We start from the raw sequence: 18,291 nt of genomic DNA, 5'->3' as shown, positions 1-18,291 counted from the left end.
ACCACTATCAGCCAGGTAGTAGTATACCATTAGTGATATAATATAGTATAAGATACTGCTATTATTATAATATATTGATAGAAATATGGATAGAAAAAATATATATTTAGAAATGTAGAGACATATTATCTTACTAATCCCTATAGGGACTAATGCATTACCCTGTATATCGATGTTACCTGATTAATTACTAACATAGTATAGATACTATTTTTTCCCCTTAAGAGATATATATGTCTGAGGTCTATTATCTTATTCTGGTACTCCTTACAAGCTTCTCAGTGCCATTTCTACTATTTTCTGGCTCTCCCATACATAATTACTAGTTGCCAGTGCCCTTCTTAGACACTAGAGTACCTCTGCGCATGCGCGCGCTATTGACTGCGCTCCCGACATTGACTACCCACACTACGCATGCGCCTATTCATTACGTCACCATTTCGGCGCCAGTCGCGCCGCGCCTCGTCATCCCCGCGGTCCTTTTAAATTGCACAGGCGCCCAGCATCCCCACGCCATCCACGATTCTCCCTACGCCACAGAACTAAGGTATGTACAGCGATTGCGACCAAGTGAGCAGCTATTATATTAACTATGCCACGCTTGTTATGCCTGTTATGCTTACTAAGGTATTTATACTTAGAGAGTGTCCTTATACAATAATCTTGATATCTTACCTACAACTAAACTATTAGTTATGCCCAATGGACCGCTCTGAACATCTCCTATTTTTACCATTCTAATGCCACTATTTTCCTTAACTCTGCCCCTCTCCATTCTATTATGGCTACTGCTATGCCATTCTAGCACACCTATTGAATGACTTTATATACTACCATCTACCTAATATTATACCATTTGGCTTCCACAGATATCTCATCCTTACGCTGGTACCTCTGCCTGGCTACCACTATTCTGTGGTCTCATTACTCTAGCGGTTACTACAGTCATTTTGCCATTTTCATTTCATTTCATTTTTCCATTTTGTCATTTTTGACGATTTGTGCTTGTCATTTTGCTACTGTTATTGTTTGATTTCTATTTTCATTTACATGCTATAAGTACAATATCCGTCTATGTACAATATGGATGGGTCCGGTTCGTTTTGTATTCCCATTATGTATTCTCATCGATGATAGACGTCTTGTTCTCCCCTTATCAATGTTATATCTCTTTAAACATTGTCCATTTTGTTATCACGATATGCATGTAATTAACTTTGTGCCTGATCAGTATATATATATAAATGTAATTATGTACTTATTTATATAATAGGCCGTGAACAAGGTCTAACATTAGACCGAAATGTTGGCCAGTGGCTATTACTTTTGGATGGATATACAAAAGAAAAATATATATACAAAAGATATGAAATAAAATAAGCAACTAAAAATATTTACAGAGTGCCGTGGTCTTTTGATAATATTTGCACGTACCCCTACCACTGAGCACCTCCCAACCTTCAACAAGGAGTGCCGCTGAACCCCATATTTTCTCTATTTTTACATATACCCATGCTGGGTGAGATAAATATCTCTGTAAAAGACAACTTTTCCCATTTTTTTATACAAAGTTGTCATTTTACAGAGATCTTTCTCTCACCCAGCATGGGTATATGTAAAAATACACCCCAAAACACATTTCCCTACTTCTGAGTACGGCGATACCACATGTGTGACACTTTTTTGCAGCCCAGGTGCGCAAAGGGGCCCAAATTCCAATGAGTACTTTTAGGATTTCACAGGGCATTTTTACGCATTTGGATTCCAAACTACTTCTCACACTTTAGGGCCCCTAAAATGCAAGGGCAGTATAAATACCCCACAAGTGACCCCATTTTAGAAAGAAGACACCCCAAGGTATTCCGTGAGGGGTATGGTGAGTTCATGTAAAATTTTATTTTTTGTCACAAGTTAGTGGAATATTAGACTTTGTAAGAAAAAAATAAAAAAATAATCATTTTCCGCTAACTTGTGACAAAAAATAAAAACTTCCATGAATGCACTATGCCCATCAGCGAATACCTTAGGGTGTCTACTTTCCGAAATGGGGTCATTTGTGGGGTGTTTCTACTGTCTGGGCATTGTAGAACCTCAGGAAACATGACAGGTGCTCAGAAAGTCAAAGTGCGTAAATTCACATTGCACCATAGTTTGTAAACGCTATAACTTTTACCCAAGCCAATAAATATACACTTATTGCATTTTTTTTTATCAAAGACATGTAGAACAATAGATTTTGAGAAAAATTTATATAGAAATGTAGTTATATTTGAAAAATTTTACAACAGAAAGTGAAAAATGTCATTTTTTTGCAAAAATTTCTGTCAATTTCGATTAATATCAAAAAAGTTAAAATGTCAGCAGCAATGAAATACCACCAAATGAAAGCTCTATTAGTGAGAAGAAGAGGAGGTAAAATTCATTTGGGTGGTAAGTTGTATGACCGAGCAATAAACCGTGAAAGTAGTGTAGTACAGAATTGTAAAAAGTGGTCTGGTCATTAACCACCTCAGCTCCCCTACCTTAAACACCCTTAATGACCAGGCCACTTTTTACACTTCTGACCTACACTACTTTCACCGTTTATTGCTCGGTCATGCAACTTACCACCCAAATGAATTTTACCTCCTTTTCTTCTCACTAATAGAGCTTTCATTTGGTGGTATTTCATTGCTGCTGACATTTTTACTTTTTTTTGTTATTAATCGAAATTTAACAATTTTTTTGCAAAAAAATGACATTTTTCACTTTCAGTTGTAAAATTTTGCAAAAAAAACCAACATCCATATATAAATTTTTCTCTAAATTTATTGTTCTACATGTCTTTGATAAAAAAAAAGTTTGGGTAAAAAAAAATGGTTTGGGTAAAAGTTATAGCGTTTACAAACTGTGGTACAAAAATGTGAATTTCCGCTTTTTGAAGCAGCTCTGACTTTCTGAGCACCTGTCATGTTTCCTGAGGTTCTACAATGGCCAGACAGTACAAACACCCCACAAATGACCCCATTTCGGAAAGTAGACACCCTAAGGTATTCGCTGATCGGCATAGTGATTTCATTGAACTTTTTATTTTTTGTCACAAGTTAGCGGAAAATGATTTTTTTTTTTTTTATTATTTTTTCTTACAAAGTCTCATATTCCACAAACTTGTGACAAAAAATAAAAACTTCCATGAACATACTATGCCCATCACGAAATACCTTGGTGTCTTCTTTCCAAAATGGGGTCACTTGTGGGGTATTTATACTGCCCTGGCATTTTAGGGGCCCGAATGCGTGAGAAGTAGTTTGAAATCAAAATCTGTAAAAAATGGCCGGTGAAATCCTAAAGGTGCTCTTTGGAATGTGGGCCCCTTTGCCCACCTAGGCTGTAAAAAAGTGTCACACATCTGGTATCGCCGTACTGAGGAGAAGTTGGGCAATGTGTTTTGGGGTGTCATTTTACATATACCCATGCTGGGTGAGATAAATATCTCGGTCAAATGCCAACTTTGTATAAAAAAAATGGGAAAAGTTGTCTTTTGCCAAGATATTTCTCTCACCTAGCATGGGTATATGTAAAAAGACATCCCAAAACACATTGCCCAACTTCTCCTGAGTACGGTGATACCAGATGTGTGACACTTTTTTGCAGCCTAGGTGGGCAAAGGGGCCCACATTCCAAAGAGCACCTTTCGGATTTCACCGGCCATTTTTTACAGATTTTGATTTCAAACCACCTCTCACGCATTCGGGCCCCTAAAATGCCAGGGCAGTATAACTACCCCACAAGTGACCCCATTTTGGAAAGAAGACACCCCAAGGTATTTCGTGATGGGCATAGTGAGTTCATGGAAGTTTTTTTTTTTGTCACAAGTTAGTGGAATATGAGACTTTGGAAGAAAAAATAAAAAATAAAAAATCATCATTTTCCACTAACTTGTGACAAAAAATAAAAAATTCTATGAACTCGCCATGCCCCTCACGGAACACCTTGGGGTGTCTTCTTTCCAAAATGGGGTCACTTGTGGGGTAGTTATACTGCCCTGGCATTCTAGGGGCCCTAATGTGTGGTAAGTAGTTTGAAATCAAAATGTGTAAAAAATGACCTGTGAAATCCTAAAGGTGCTCTTTGGAATGTGGGCCCCTTTGCCCACCTAGGCTGCAAAAAAGTGTCACACATGTGGTATCCCCGTACTCAGGAGAAGTTGGGCAATGTGTTTTGGCGTGTCTTTTTACATATACTCATGCTGGGTGAGAGAAATATCTCGGCAAAAGACAACTTTTCCCATTTTTTTATACAAAGTTGGCATTTGACCAAGATATTTATCTCACCCAGCATGGGTATATGTAAAATGACACCCCAAAACACATTGCCCAACTTCTCCTGAGTACGGTGATACCAGATGTGTGACACTTTTTTGCAGCCTAGGTGGGCAAAGGGGCCCACATTCCAAAGAGCACCTTTCAGATTTCACCAGCCATTTTTTACAGATTTTGATTTCAAACCACTTCTCACGCATTCGGGCCCCTAAAATGCCAGGGCACTATCTACCCCACAAGTGACCCCATTTTGGAAAGAAGACACCCCAAGGTATTTCGTGATGGGCATAGTGAGTTCATGGAAGTTTTTATTTTTTGTCACAAGTTAGTGGAATATGAGACTTTGTAAGAAAAAAAAAAAAAATCATCATTTTCCGCTAACTTGTGACAAAAAATAAAAAATTCTAGGAACTTTCCAAAATGGGGTCACATGTGGGGTATTTATACTGCCCTGGCATTCTAGGGGCCCTAAAGCGTGAGAAGAAGTCTGGAATATAAATGTCTAAAAAATTTTACGCATTTGGATTCCGTGAGGGGTATGGAGAGTTCATGTGAGATTTTATTTTTTGACACAAGTTAGTGGAATATGAGACTTTGTAAGAAAAAAAAAAATAATTTCCGCTAACTTGGGCCAAAAAAATGTCTGAATGGAGCCTTACAGGGGGGTGATCAATGACAGGGGGGTAATCAATGACAGGGGGGTGATCAGGGAGTCTATATGGGGTGATCACCTGTTACGGAACCATGAACCAGACGTACAACAAGGGATAAGTGAAAATAAGAAGGCTTTATTGAAAATAAAGCTGTAAAGCAAAAGTCCAAACGGATGGCGAAACCGAAGCAGAGTCTTTGCGAAGCCAGAGGTCAGGAACCAGAAGGGTAGTCAGACGAAGCCAGGATCAGGAACCAGCAGGGTAGTCAGACGAAGCCAGGATCAGGAACCAGCAGGGTAGTCGGACGAAACCAGGATCAGGAACCAGCAGGGTAGTCGGACGAAACCAGGATCAGGAACCAGAAGCAGCAGCAGTCTAGAAGCATGTGAACACAGGAGGACCAAGCAAGGAACTGAAGCCACAGACCTCCTATATATATGAGCTAGGCATCCAGCTCCTCCCAGTGGGAAGGAGGAGCCGCAGGGTGGGAGGCTACAAGAAACCCAGAAACCAAGATGGCCGCCAGCACATGTCAAACGAAGGAGAACAGCAAGAAGGTAAGACCATGACAGTACCTCCCCCTCAAGGGCCCCTCCTCCGCGGAGTAAAGAACGGTTTCTGAGGGAAGCGTGCGTGGAAGGCTCGGAGCAAGGCAGGAGCATGGACATCTGCGGAGGGAACCCAGGAACGCTCCTCTGGACCATAACCACGCCAATGGACCAAAAACTGCACCCGACCGCGGACCAGGCGTGAGTCCAGGATATTGCTCACCTCATACTCCTCACGATTACCCACTTGGACCGGACGAGGCCGAGGAACCGAGGAAGTGAAACGATTACACACCAGTGGCTTCAACAGGGAGACATGAAACACGTTGGAGATCCGCAAGCCAGGAGGAAGCGCAAGGGCATAGGCTACCGGGTTTACCCTGCGAAGCACTCGGAAGGGACCAACAAAGCGAGGCGCCAGCTTGGGAGTGGGCACTCGAAGGTTGAGGTTGCGGGTGGACAACCATACACGGTCTCCGACCTGGTAGGAAGGAGCAGGCGCTCGTCTGCGATCAGCCTGGAGTCTCTGGCGCTGCGCAGAGACCTCAAGGGACTTCTGGATCAGTACCCAAGAAGCACGTAGGACGGAAAGGTGATCCTCCACAGCCGGAATATCCTGGGGAGAGAATACCTCCAGTAACACGGCAGGTTGGAACCCATAATTGGCCATGAAGGGAGACGTCCCAGAGGAAGAGTTCACCGCCGTGTTCCTGGCAAACTCAGCCCAAGGCAGGAGGTCAACCCAATTGTCTTGGTGATCGGAGACATAGCAACGAAGGAATTGCTCCAAGGCCTGATTGGATCGTTCTGCGGCCCCATTGGACTGAGGGTGGTAGGCCGAGGAGAAGGAGAGATGAATCCCCAAATGGGAGCAAAAGGCGCGCCAGAACCTGGACACAAACTGACTCCCCCGATCCGACACAATCTCCTTGGGCAAACCTTGCAACCGGAAGACCTCCCTGGCAAAAATCGTGGCCAACTCTTGTGCAGAGGGTAACTTCTTGAGAGGAACACAGTGGCACATTTTGGAAAACCGATCCACAATCATGAGAATGACCGTATGGCCTCGGGATGCAGGGAGGTCCACAATGAAATCCATCCCCAGGTGTGACCATGGACGCTCCCCGGTGGCTATGGGTTGTAGAAGGCCCAACGGAAGGTGCCGAGGGGACTTACTCTGGGCACAAACGGAACATGCCGCTACATATGCGGCGATGTCGGAACGTAGGGAAGGCCACCAGAACAGACGTGAAACAGCCCAGGACAGCTGATTCTTTCCAGGATGCCCCGCGGTCTTGGAGTTATGGTAGGTTCGCAACAACCGAGTGCGCAACTCCTCAGGCACAAAACATCTGCCGTTGGGTCTCCCAGAGGGAGCACCAGATTGAGCCGCCAAAATCTGCTCACCCAGGGGAGAGGTCAGGCTGGTGCGAATGGCGGCCAAGATTTGATTCGGAGGTATGACCGAAGTCGGAATCGACTCCTCCCTGGACAGCTCGGAGTACTGCCGTGATAAGGCATCCGCCCTGATGTTCTTTGAACCATGTAGGTAGGAGACCACGTAATTAAAACGTGACAAGAACAGAGCCCATCTGGCCTGACGTGGTGTCAATCTCTTGGCCTCAGAAAGGTAGGTCAGATTCTTGTGGTCCGTCAGGATGAGGACCGGAACCACCGAACCCTCGAGCAAGTGCCTCCATTCTTTAAGGGCCTGCACGATGGCCAATAACTCCCTGTCACCAATCTGATAGTTGCACTCCGCGGAAGACAGTTTCCGGGAGTAAAACCCACAAGGAAGCAGAGGACCCTCTGGTGTTCTACGCTGAGACAGAAGGGCGCCTACTCCCGTCTCAGACGCGTCCACCTCGAGGACAAAGGGCAACCCAGGGTTGGGATGCGACAGAATCGGAGCCGACACAAAGGCGGACTTTAGAGCCTCAAAAGCTCGGATGGCCTCGAGCGGCCAGACCTGTGAATTACTGCCCTTCCTGGTCAGATCCGTGAGAGGCTTGGCTAGCATGGAAAAGTCCCTGATGAACTTCCGATAATAATTGGCGAAGCCCAAAAAGCGCTGCAGGGAACGAAGACCACTGGGCTGGGGCCACTGTAAGACAGCCGAAACCTTCTCAGGATCCATGGAGAACCCCTCAGCAGAAATGATGTAACCTAAGAAGGTTACCTGGGATCGGTGAAATTCGCATTTCTCAAGCTTACCGAACAGCTTGTTCTCTCGTAACCGTTGCAACACTCGTCTGACATCCAGAATGTGGGCCTCCATGGATTCAGAATATACCAAGATGTCATCCAAATAGACCACCACACACTGCTGCAACAGGTCACGGAAAACATAGTTGATGAATTCCTGAAAGACTGCGGGCGCATTGCACAACCCAAAGGGCATAACCAAGGATTCGTAATGACCGGTCCTGGTGTTAAACGCGGTCTTCCACTCATCGCCCGCCTTGATCCTTACCAGGTTATATGCCGCCCTCAGGTCGAGTTTGGTAAAGACCGTGGCCCCTTTAAGGCGATCGAACAGCTCGGAAATCAAGGGTATCGGGTAAGCGTTCATGATCGTGATGCGATTGAGACCCCTGTAATCGATGCAAGGCCTCAACTCACCGCCCTTCTTTTTCACAAAGAAAAATCCAGCCCCTGCCGGGGACGAGGATTTGCGAATGTGTCCGCGTGAAAGCGCCTCCCTCACGTACTCCTCCATGGCCTCATTCTCCGCTACCGACAGTGGATAGACTTTGCCACGAGGAGGAACGGCACCAGATTGTAACTCTATGGCACAATCGTATGGGCGGTGCGGAGGTAGGGCAACCGCGCGCACCTTATCGAATACATCCCGGTACTCCTCGTATTCAGGAGGCAACAGAGAGTCCGAGGAAGTACACAGCAACTTGACAGACCCATGGATGCAACTAGCCCCACACTGCGGTGACCACGAGAGGATCTCGGCCGATCTCCAATCGAAAGTCGGATTATGCTTCCGGAGCCAGGGGTACCCCAAGACCACCGAGTAGTGTGGAGACGAAATAACCTGGAGGCAGACCGACTCTCTGTGAACGGCACCAATGGCTATCCCCACTGGAAGGGTCTCATGAGTCACGTGTGGCGGCAGAAGGGGTCTGCCGTCTATCGCCTCAAGAGCCAGTGGGGAACCTCGAGCCTGCAGAGGAATGGAATTGGCGGCAGCGAACACATTATCAATGAACAAACCACCAGCACCAGAGTCCACCAACGCCTGGGTCGTCACCGAGCCCCCGACCCAGGAGAGGACAACAGTGATCAGTGGTTTGTCAACACGGGAAACCGGGGACGAGGAGACTCCACCCAAGATCTGCCCCCAACAGGATCTCAGGTGCGAGCGTTTCCCGGACGGTTCGGACATGCCAACCGAAAATGCCCACCGAGACCACAGTACATGCATCGGCCCTCGCGTCTCCGGAGTACCCTCTCCCCCTCGGACAGGCGAGCAAACCCCAGCTGCATGGGTTCACCCCCAGACAAGTCATCCCCAGGAGGCGTGGGAGGAGAGGGAGGCACGGGTGGGACAGCAAACGTAGGCGCCAATCTGTTAGAAAACCTCCGCAGGCTCTCCTTAAAGGAAGGTCTCTCCCTGAGTCTGGTGTCAATCAAAATCAGGAAAGAAATAAGAGACTCGAGCTCCACTGGTAGGTCCTTAGCTGCAACCTCATCCTTCAAGGCATCCGAGAGACCATGAGAGAAAGCAGCGACCAGAGCCTCATTATTCCAGCCCACCTGTGCTGCCAGGGTACGAAACTCAATGGCGTATTCAGCTACGGATCGTGAACCCTGTCTGATGGACATAAGGAGCTTCGCAGCAGAGGCAGCACAAGCCGGCACATCGAATACCTTCCGAAGAGAAGCAACAAAACCGGAAAACTCGGCAACCACCGGATTGTTGTTCTCCCATAAAGGGCTGGCCCAGGCCAAGGCCTTGTCCGAGAGCAGCGAGATCAAGAAGCCCACCTTTGATCTCTCAGTAGGAAAGGCATGTGGCAGCAACTCGAAATAAATGCCCACCTGGTTAAGGAAACCTCGGCACTGAGTTGGCTCTCCCCCAAAGCGCTGTGGAAGAGGGGCAGAACCGTTCATACCCCGAAACACCGCAGGTGCAACAACAGGTGTCGGGGTAGACTCTGGCGCAACAACCGGAGCGGCAGTAGGAGCGGGCCCAGGAGCGACAACCGACCCATCGGCAACGGGAGCGAAATGAGCCGTGCGTTCAAGCAGGGTTTGCAACGCCACAGCGAACCGACCCAACAGGTGATCCTGCTGATCAAGTCTGGCAACCAGCGTGGGTAGCGAGGATGGCCCTGTACCGTCAGAATTCATGGCTTGGTCCTAATGTTACGGAACCATGAACCAGACGTACAACAAGGGATAAGTGAAAATAAGAAGGCTTTATTGAAAATAAAGCTGTAAAGCAAAAGTCCAAACGGATGGCGAAACCGAAGCAGAGTCTTTGCGAAGCCAGAGGTCAGGAACCAGAAGGGTAGTCAGACGAAGCCAGGATCAGGAACCAGCAGGGTAGTCGGACGAAACCAGGATCAGGAACCAGCAGGGTAGTCGGACGAAACCAGGATCAGGAACCAGAAGCAGCAGCAGTCTAGAAGCATGTGAACACAGGAGGACCAAGCAAGGAACTGAAGCCACAGACCTCCTATATATATGAGCTAGGCATCCAGCTCCTCCCAGTGGGAAGGAGGAGCCGCAGGGTGGGAGGCTACAAGAAACCCAGATGGCCGCCAGCACATGTCAAACGAAGGAGAACAGCAAGAAGGTAAGACCGTGACATCACCCCCCTGTCATTGATCACCCCCCTATAAGGCTCTATTCAGATGTCCGTATGTGTTTTGCGGATCCGATCCATGTATCCGTGGATCCGTAAAAAACATACGGACGTTTGAATGTAGCCTTACAGGGGGGTGATCAATGACAGGGGGGTGATCAGGGAGTCTATATGGGGTGATCACCCCCGTCATTGATCACCCCCCTGTAAGGCTCCATTCAGATGTCCGTATGTGTTTTGCGGATCCGATCCATGTATCAGTGGATCCGTAAAAATCGTACGGACGTCTGAATGGAGCCTTACAGGGGGTGATCAATGACAGGGGGGTGATCAGGGAGTCTATACAGGGAGTGCAGAATTATTAGGCAAGTTGTATTTTTGAGGATTAATTTTATTATTGGACAAAAACCATGTTCTCAATGAATGAGACATTGGTTTATATTTTGGCCAAAGCATAGTAAGCCACTCACCGCGTCAAGGCTGTCTCATGAGTGGTCCCTAACTCTTGTTCCTACCTGTTCATGGGCCATGACAGCCACATAAAATCCAGGGAATGCAGGTCAGCATGCAAGCCAAGTACACTTTGCTTGTAACCCCGTCCGGTGCCATTACAGCTTTCATCGGATCCAGGGATGCAAGTACCAACATGCATGCTGAACCCACCATATACTTCTCCTGGAGCCAAATGGCTAATGGTAGGTTCTATACAAGCAGACTCAGTTTTATACTGACTTTAAAACCAGCCTCAAGGACAGATTAACTGGTCAGGTGTGCAATGACTCCAAGGAGATCGCCACGCCTCCAATATATACTACAAAGAAAAAAATAAGGGGTTGGGTCAGCACAACCTGCCTGTAGGTGCAGATCGCTATGGCGAAATACATATACAAACGGAAAATGCAAATGTGATCGCACACTACATCCAGCACTCTGCCCTCCATGCTGGATGAGACATTGGTTTATATTTTGGCCAAAGCATAGTAAGTATGTGGCTGTCATGGCCCATGAACAGGTAGGAACAAGAGTTAGGGACCACTCATGAGACAGCCTTGACGCGGTGAGTGGCTTACTATGCTTTGGCCAAAATATAAACCAATGTCTCATCCAGCATGGAGGGCAGAGTGCTGGATGTAGTGTGCGATCACATTTGCATTTTCCGTTTGTATATGTATTTCGCCATAGCGATCTGCACCTACAGGCAGGTTGTGCTGACCCAACCCCTTATTATGTTCTCAATGAACCCAAAAAACTCATTAATATCAAAGCTGAATATTTTTGGAAGTTGTTTTTAGTTTATTTTTAGTTTTAGCTATTTTAGGGGGATATCTGTGTGTGCAGGTGACTATTACTGTGCATAATTATTAGGCAACTTAACAAAAAACAAATATATACCCATTTCAATTATTTATTTTTACCAGTGAAACCAATATAACATCTCAACATTCACAAATATACATTTCTGACATTCAAAAACAAATCAGTGACCAATATAGCCACCTTTCTTTGCAAGGACACTCAAAAGCCTGCCATCCATGGATTCTGTCAGTGTTTTGATCTGTTCACCATCAACATTGCGTGCAGCAGCAACCACAGCCTCCCAGAGACTGTTCAGAGAGGTGTACTGTTTTCCCTCCTTGTAAATCTCACATTTGATGATGGACCACAGGTTCTCAATGGGGTTCAGATCAGGTGAACAAGGAGGCCATGTCATTAGATTTTCTTCTTTTATACCCTTTCTTGCCAGCCACGCTGTGGAGTACTTGGACGCGTGTGATGGAGCATTGTCCTGCATGAAAATCATGTTTTTCTTGAAGGATGCAGACTTCTTCCTGTACCACTGCTTGAAGAAGGTGTCTTCCAGAAACTGGCAGTAGGACTGGGAGTTGAGCTTGACTCCATCCTCAACCCGAAAAGGCCCCACAAGATCATCTTTGATGATACCAGCCCAAACCAGTACTCCACCTCCACCTTGCTGGCGTCTGAGTCGGACTGGAGCTCTCTGCCCTTTACCAATCCAGCCACGGGCCCACCCATCTGGCCCATCAAGACTCACTCTCATTTCATCGGTCCATAAAACCTTAGAAAAATCAGTCTTGAGATATTTCTTGGCCCAGTCTTGACGTTTCAGCTTGTGTGTCTTGTTCAGTGGTGGTCGTCTTTCAGCCTTTCTTACCTTGGCCATGTCTCTGAGTATTGCACACCTTGTGCTTTTGGGCACTCCAGTGATGTTGCAGCTCTGAAATATGGCCAAACTGGTGGCAAGTGGCATCTTGGCAGCTGCACGCTTGACTTTTCTCAGTTCATGGGCAGTTATTTTGCGCCTTGGTTTTTCCACACGCTTCTTGCAACCCTGTTGACTATTTTGAATGAAACGCTTGATTGTTCGATGATCACGCTTCAGAAGCTTTGCAATTTTAAGAGTGCTGCATCCCTCTGCAAGATATCTCACTATTTTTGACTTTTCTGAACCTGTCAAGTCGTTCTTTTGACCCATTTTGCCAAAGGAAAGGAAGTTGCCTAATAATTATGCACACCTAATATAGGGTGTTGATGTCATTAGACCACACCCCTTCTCATTACAGAGATGCACATCACCTAATATGCTTAATTGGTAGTAGGCTTTCGAGCCTATACAGCTTGGAGTAAGACAACATGCATAAAGAGGATGATGTGGTCAAAATACTCTTTTGCCTAATAATTCTGCACGCAGTGTATGGGGTGATCGGGGGTTAATAAGGGGTTAATAAGTGACGGGGGGGGGGTGTAGTGTGGTGCTTGGTGCTACTTTACTGAGCTACCTGTGTCCTCTGGTGGTCGATCCAAGCAAAAGGGACCACCAGAGGACCAGGTAGCAGGTATATTAGACGCTGTTATCAAAACAGCGTCTAATATACCTGTTAGGGGTTAAAAAAATCGCATCTACAGCCTGCCAGCGAACGATCGCCGCTGGCAGGCTGGAGATCGACTCGCTTACCTTCCAATCCTGTGAACGTGCGCGCCTGTGTGTGCGCGTTCACAGGAAATCTCGCGTCTCGCGACAGGACGCGTATATGCGTCCAGGAGGAATGAATCAACCACCTCCAGGACGCGTCGCTGCGTTCGGCGGTCCGGAGGTGGTTAAGGGGGTTTAAGCTAGGGGGGCTGAGGTGGTTAAGGTGAAAAGTGGCTTGGTAGTAAAGGGGTTAAGTAGGGTTCACATGGGGTTAAAGCAATCTACAGTGGATCCCACAGCATTTTGATGAATGTTTTTCCTGCATAAAAGTGGTTGCCATAGTTGGGCAGATTTGCCCAGGGTGGTAACGACTCCTGGATTGGTTAAAAATTGTGTAGCCATCGCTAGGCAGAATTGACCAGGGTGGCAACAGGGTTTGATTGGTCCAGTAATCCAGCCAATCTGTCACTGTGCCTGAAGGAAGATATTTCTCTGGCACCAGTGACAGGAATTTTATTGTGAGATGGTGGGCCAAGTACTGTGTAAGAGGAGGGGGCCAGATACTGTGGGAGAGAGGAACCAGGTACTGTGTAAGGGGGGGCAGGTACTGTGGGAGAGAGGAACCAGGTACTGTGTAAGGGGGGGCAGGTACTGTGGGAGAGGGTGGGCTAGATACTGTAGGAGAGGGGCATCAGGTACTGTGTAATAGGGGGGTCAGATTTTGTGGGCGAGAGGGACCAGGTACTGTTTAAGAGGGGGGGTCAGTACTGTGGGAGAGGGGCATCAGGTACTGTGTAATAGGGGGTCAGATACTGTGGGAGAGGGCGGGCCAGATACTGTGGGCGAGAGGGACCAGGTACTATGTAAGGGGGGGGGGGGGTCAGGTACTGTGGGGGCGGATACTGTGTGGGGGGGGGGGGGTCAGGTACTGTGGGAGAGGTGGGGGGCATATACTGTGTAAGAGGGGGGGTCAGTACTGTGGGGGCGGATACTGTGTGAGAGGGGGGGTCAGGTACTGTGGGAGAGGTGGGGGGCATATACTGTGTAAGAGGGGGGGTCAGTACTGTGGGAGAGGGGGGGGGCGGATACTGTGTGGGGGGGGTCAGTACTGTGGGAGAGGGGGGGGGGCGGATACTGTGTGGGGGGGGGTCAGGTACTGTGGGAGAGGTGGGGGGCATATACTGTGTGAGGGGGGGGGTCAGGTACTGTGGGAGAGGTGGGGGCGGATACTGTGTGAGAGGGGGGGTCAGGTACTGTGGGAGAGGTGGGGGGCATATACTGTGTGAGGGGGGGTCAGGTACTGTGGGAGAGGTGGGGGCGGATACTGTGTGAGGGGGGGTCAGGTACTGTGGGAGAGGTGGGGGGCATATACTGTGTAAGAGGGGGGGTCAGTACTGTGGGAGAGGGGGGGGGGGCGGATACTGTGTGGGGGGGGGGTCAGTACTGTGGGAGAGGGGGGGGGGGCGGATACTGTGTGGGGGGGGGTCAGGTACTGTGGGAGAGGTGGGGGGCATATACTGTGTGAGGGGGGGGGTCAGGTACTGTGGGAGAGGTGGGGGCGGATACTGTGTGAGAGGGGGGGTCAGGTACTGTGGGAGAGGTGGGGGGCATATACTGTGTGAGGGGGGGTCAGGTACTGTGGGAGAGGTGGGGGCGGATACTGTGTGAGGGGGGGTCAGGTACTGTGGGAGAGGTGGGGGGCATATACTGTGTAAGAGGGGGGGTCAGTACTGTGGGGGCGGATACTGTGTGAGAGGGGGGGGTCAGGTACTGTGGGAGAGGTGGGGGGCATATACTGTGTAAGAGGGGGGGTCAGGTACTGTGGGAGAGGTGGGGGCGGATACTGTGTGAGAGGGGGGGGTCAGGTACTGTGGGAGAGGTGGGGGGCATATACTGTGTGAGGGGGGGGTCAGGTACTGTGGGAGAGGTGGGGGCGGATACTGTGTGAGAGGGGGGGGTCAGGTACTGTGGGAGAGGTGGGGGGCATATACTGTGTGAGAGGGGGGGGTCAGGTACTGTGGGAGAGGTGGGGGCGGATACTGTGTGAGAGGGGGGGGGTCAGGTACTGTGGGAGAGGTGGGGGCGGATACTGTGTGAGAGGGGGGGGTCAGGTACTGTGGGAGAGGTGGGGGCGGATACTGTGTGAGAGGGGGGGTCAGGTACTGTGGGAGAGGTGGGGGGCATATACTGTGTGAGGGGGGGTCAGGTACTGTGGGAGAGGTGGGGGCGGATACTGTGTGAGGAGAGAGGGTCAGTTACTGTGTGAGGGGGGGGTCAGGTACTGTGGGAGAGGTGGGGGCGGATACTGTGTGAGAGGGGGACCAGGGGTGGGGCAGTATGCTATCAGCAAAACGCAATGATAAAGAATGTGACTGTTTGCATGATTGGCCAGAATGAAATAATCAATCATCATATAACACATTTGGGGAAAGGGACAATAATGGTTGTGGTTCACTTAAAATATCTTTTATTAATATACTTTTAACATGAATCTTCAGAAATAATAATACAGCATTATATCCCAGCTGTCAGGGGGATGTGGAATTGAATATACATCCCCGAGACACAGATAAGTCCTCGTTCACATTTCCGTTTCTCACAGATGCGCTCTATACGTACAGTAGGTCAATGTTAAAATTACAGAGTCATGCACTTCTTTGGTCCATGATGCGGTCCAAACACGCCCATTGAACTCTATGGGTCCATGAAAAACCACTGACAAACGACTGACACTGACAGATGGCACCCATGTTCTGTCAGCATGTCACGGAGCAGTGTCCGTGGAATACGGATGACACACGGAGGGCAAATAATGGGCACACGTTAAACTGACATGGAAATGTGAACGAGGCCTTACTGCTAGGATATAATGCTATACATTTTTTTTTTTATTATTCCTGCAGATTCATTTTAAAAGTGTATTAATAAAGGAGATAGTTTAAAGGAATTGTCCATTCCTGCTGACTTATCTCATGTAATCCCACATGCACGGAGCTCACCGCTGTGGTGACTGCAGGAGCCAGAGGATGTCCTCTATGTGCTCGACTTAAAAACAGTCTGAAAATGTCAGGTCCAACTTTGTGCCATTTTCAGCTTACACCAGGTTCCAGTAGGGGGCGCTCCCTATAGATAGACTTGTTGAGAGATATTGGTGCTCTGCCCACACAGCCACAGGATATCCAGAGCTCCCTTTACGTCAGAAAATTGGATCTCCAAACCTTATAAAGTTCTGTTATAAAGTTGTGGTGGACATTAAAGGGGTTGTCTCACTTCAGTAAGTGGCATTTATCATGTAGAGGAAGTTAATACAAGGCACTTACTAATGTATTGTTATTATCCATATTGCTTCCTTTGCTGGCTGGATTCATTTTTCCATCCATCATACACTGCAGTCTGCTCGTTTCCATGGTTACAGACAACCCTGCAATCCATCAGGAGTGGCCGTGCTTGCACACTATAGGAAAAAGCGTCAGCCTCTCTGTTGGCCGGGACCATGGGAGCACACATAGGCTGGTGCTTTTTCCTATAGTGTGCAAGCACGACCACCACTGATGGATTGCAGGGTGGTCTGTAACCATGGAAATGAGCAGTGTATGATGTGATGGAAAAATGAATCCAGCCAGCAAAGGAAGCAATATGGGTAATAACAATACATTAGTAAGTGCCTTGTATTAACTTCCTCTACATGATAAATGCCACCTACTGAAGTAAGACAACCCCTTTAAGGAGGTCATTTACTATCAGATATACTCCGGTTTTCTGGTGCATATCTGTAGCACGCCAGGTCTAAAAAAGGGGTCGTGGCTTGGGTGGACAGGCCCGTCTCATCCATCATTTTCTCATCCATCATTTTCTAAATTTAAGCCAGCAAGGAAGTGGTCTTACATTTAGACTGGTGGTGAATGCGCCAAAGTTATGTAGAGGCTGGAGCATCTTCTTAACTCTGGCGGACCCACTGCCAGCACAAAGGGTTATAAAGAGCGGTGTCTAAAACGCCAGTCTTAATAAATGACCCCCTAAATGCACATTTCAGTAATTAGACGTTATCCCCTATCCACAGGACAGGGGATAACTATTAGATTGATGGGGGGCATACCGAGAGCTGAGGCCCCTCCACCTCAAAACACCTGATCAACGAGGATGCCTCACGATGTGATATTGATGACACTGGGCCCCCCACCACCATTTCTCACCTGTAGTGGTCATGGGTGTAGGGGGGGGGACAGCATTTTTGCTCGCCGGGTATATTCTTATTCAGTAAACTGTGAGTTGTTTATATCGTTAAATTTTAAGTGTGTGTGTGAACCCCCCCCCCCCTCCCCACTTACAGTTCTCAAGACTCAGGGGTGCTGGCTGGCTTGGCCGGGCAGAAGGAGTGTGGGAGACTGTGAGGCCTTTTTCTCCAGTGCTCTGGGCAGCTGGGCTCCGGGCTGGAAGTGGGCACAATAAGAAAAAAATATTTTTCATTACACCTCAGGTCAGACCACCAATCAGACCTCTGCTAACAGCTCCAATAAGATCCCCAATGTTAATAAGACCTCAGCTCAGATCCCAATATGAATGACCCCCAATCAGACCTCAGATAAGAGCCCCAGTGCCCCTCATCAGCCCCCCAGTGCCTCTCATCAGCCAGTAATAACAGCCCCCCAATCATGTGCCAGTAATAACAGCCCCCCAATCATGTGCCAGTAATAACAGCCCCCCCCAGTCATGTGCCAGTAATAACAGCCCCCCCCCAATCATGTGCCAGTAATAACAGCCCCCCCCAATCATGTGCCAGTAATAACAGCCCCCCCCAATCATGTGCCAGTAATAACAGCCCCCCCCAATCATGTGCCAGTAATAACAGCCCCCCCAATCATGTGCCAGTAATAGCCCCCCCAATCATGTGCCAGTAATAACAGCCCCCCCAATCATGTGCCAGTAATAGCCCCCCTAATCATGTGCCAGTAATAGCCCCCCTAATCATGTGCCAGTAATAGCCCCCCTTATCATGTGCCAGTAATAGCCCCCCTAATCATGTGCCAGTAATAGC

This window comes from Bufo bufo, chromosome 5 (assembly GCF_905171765.1).
Source record: "Bufo bufo chromosome 5, aBufBuf1.1, whole genome shotgun sequence".
In the NCBI taxonomy this organism is placed as follows: domain Eukaryota; kingdom Metazoa; phylum Chordata; class Amphibia; order Anura; family Bufonidae; genus Bufo; species Bufo bufo.
The sequence above is the reverse complement of the archived record's forward strand: the minus strand, read 5'-3'. Positions refer to the sequence as shown.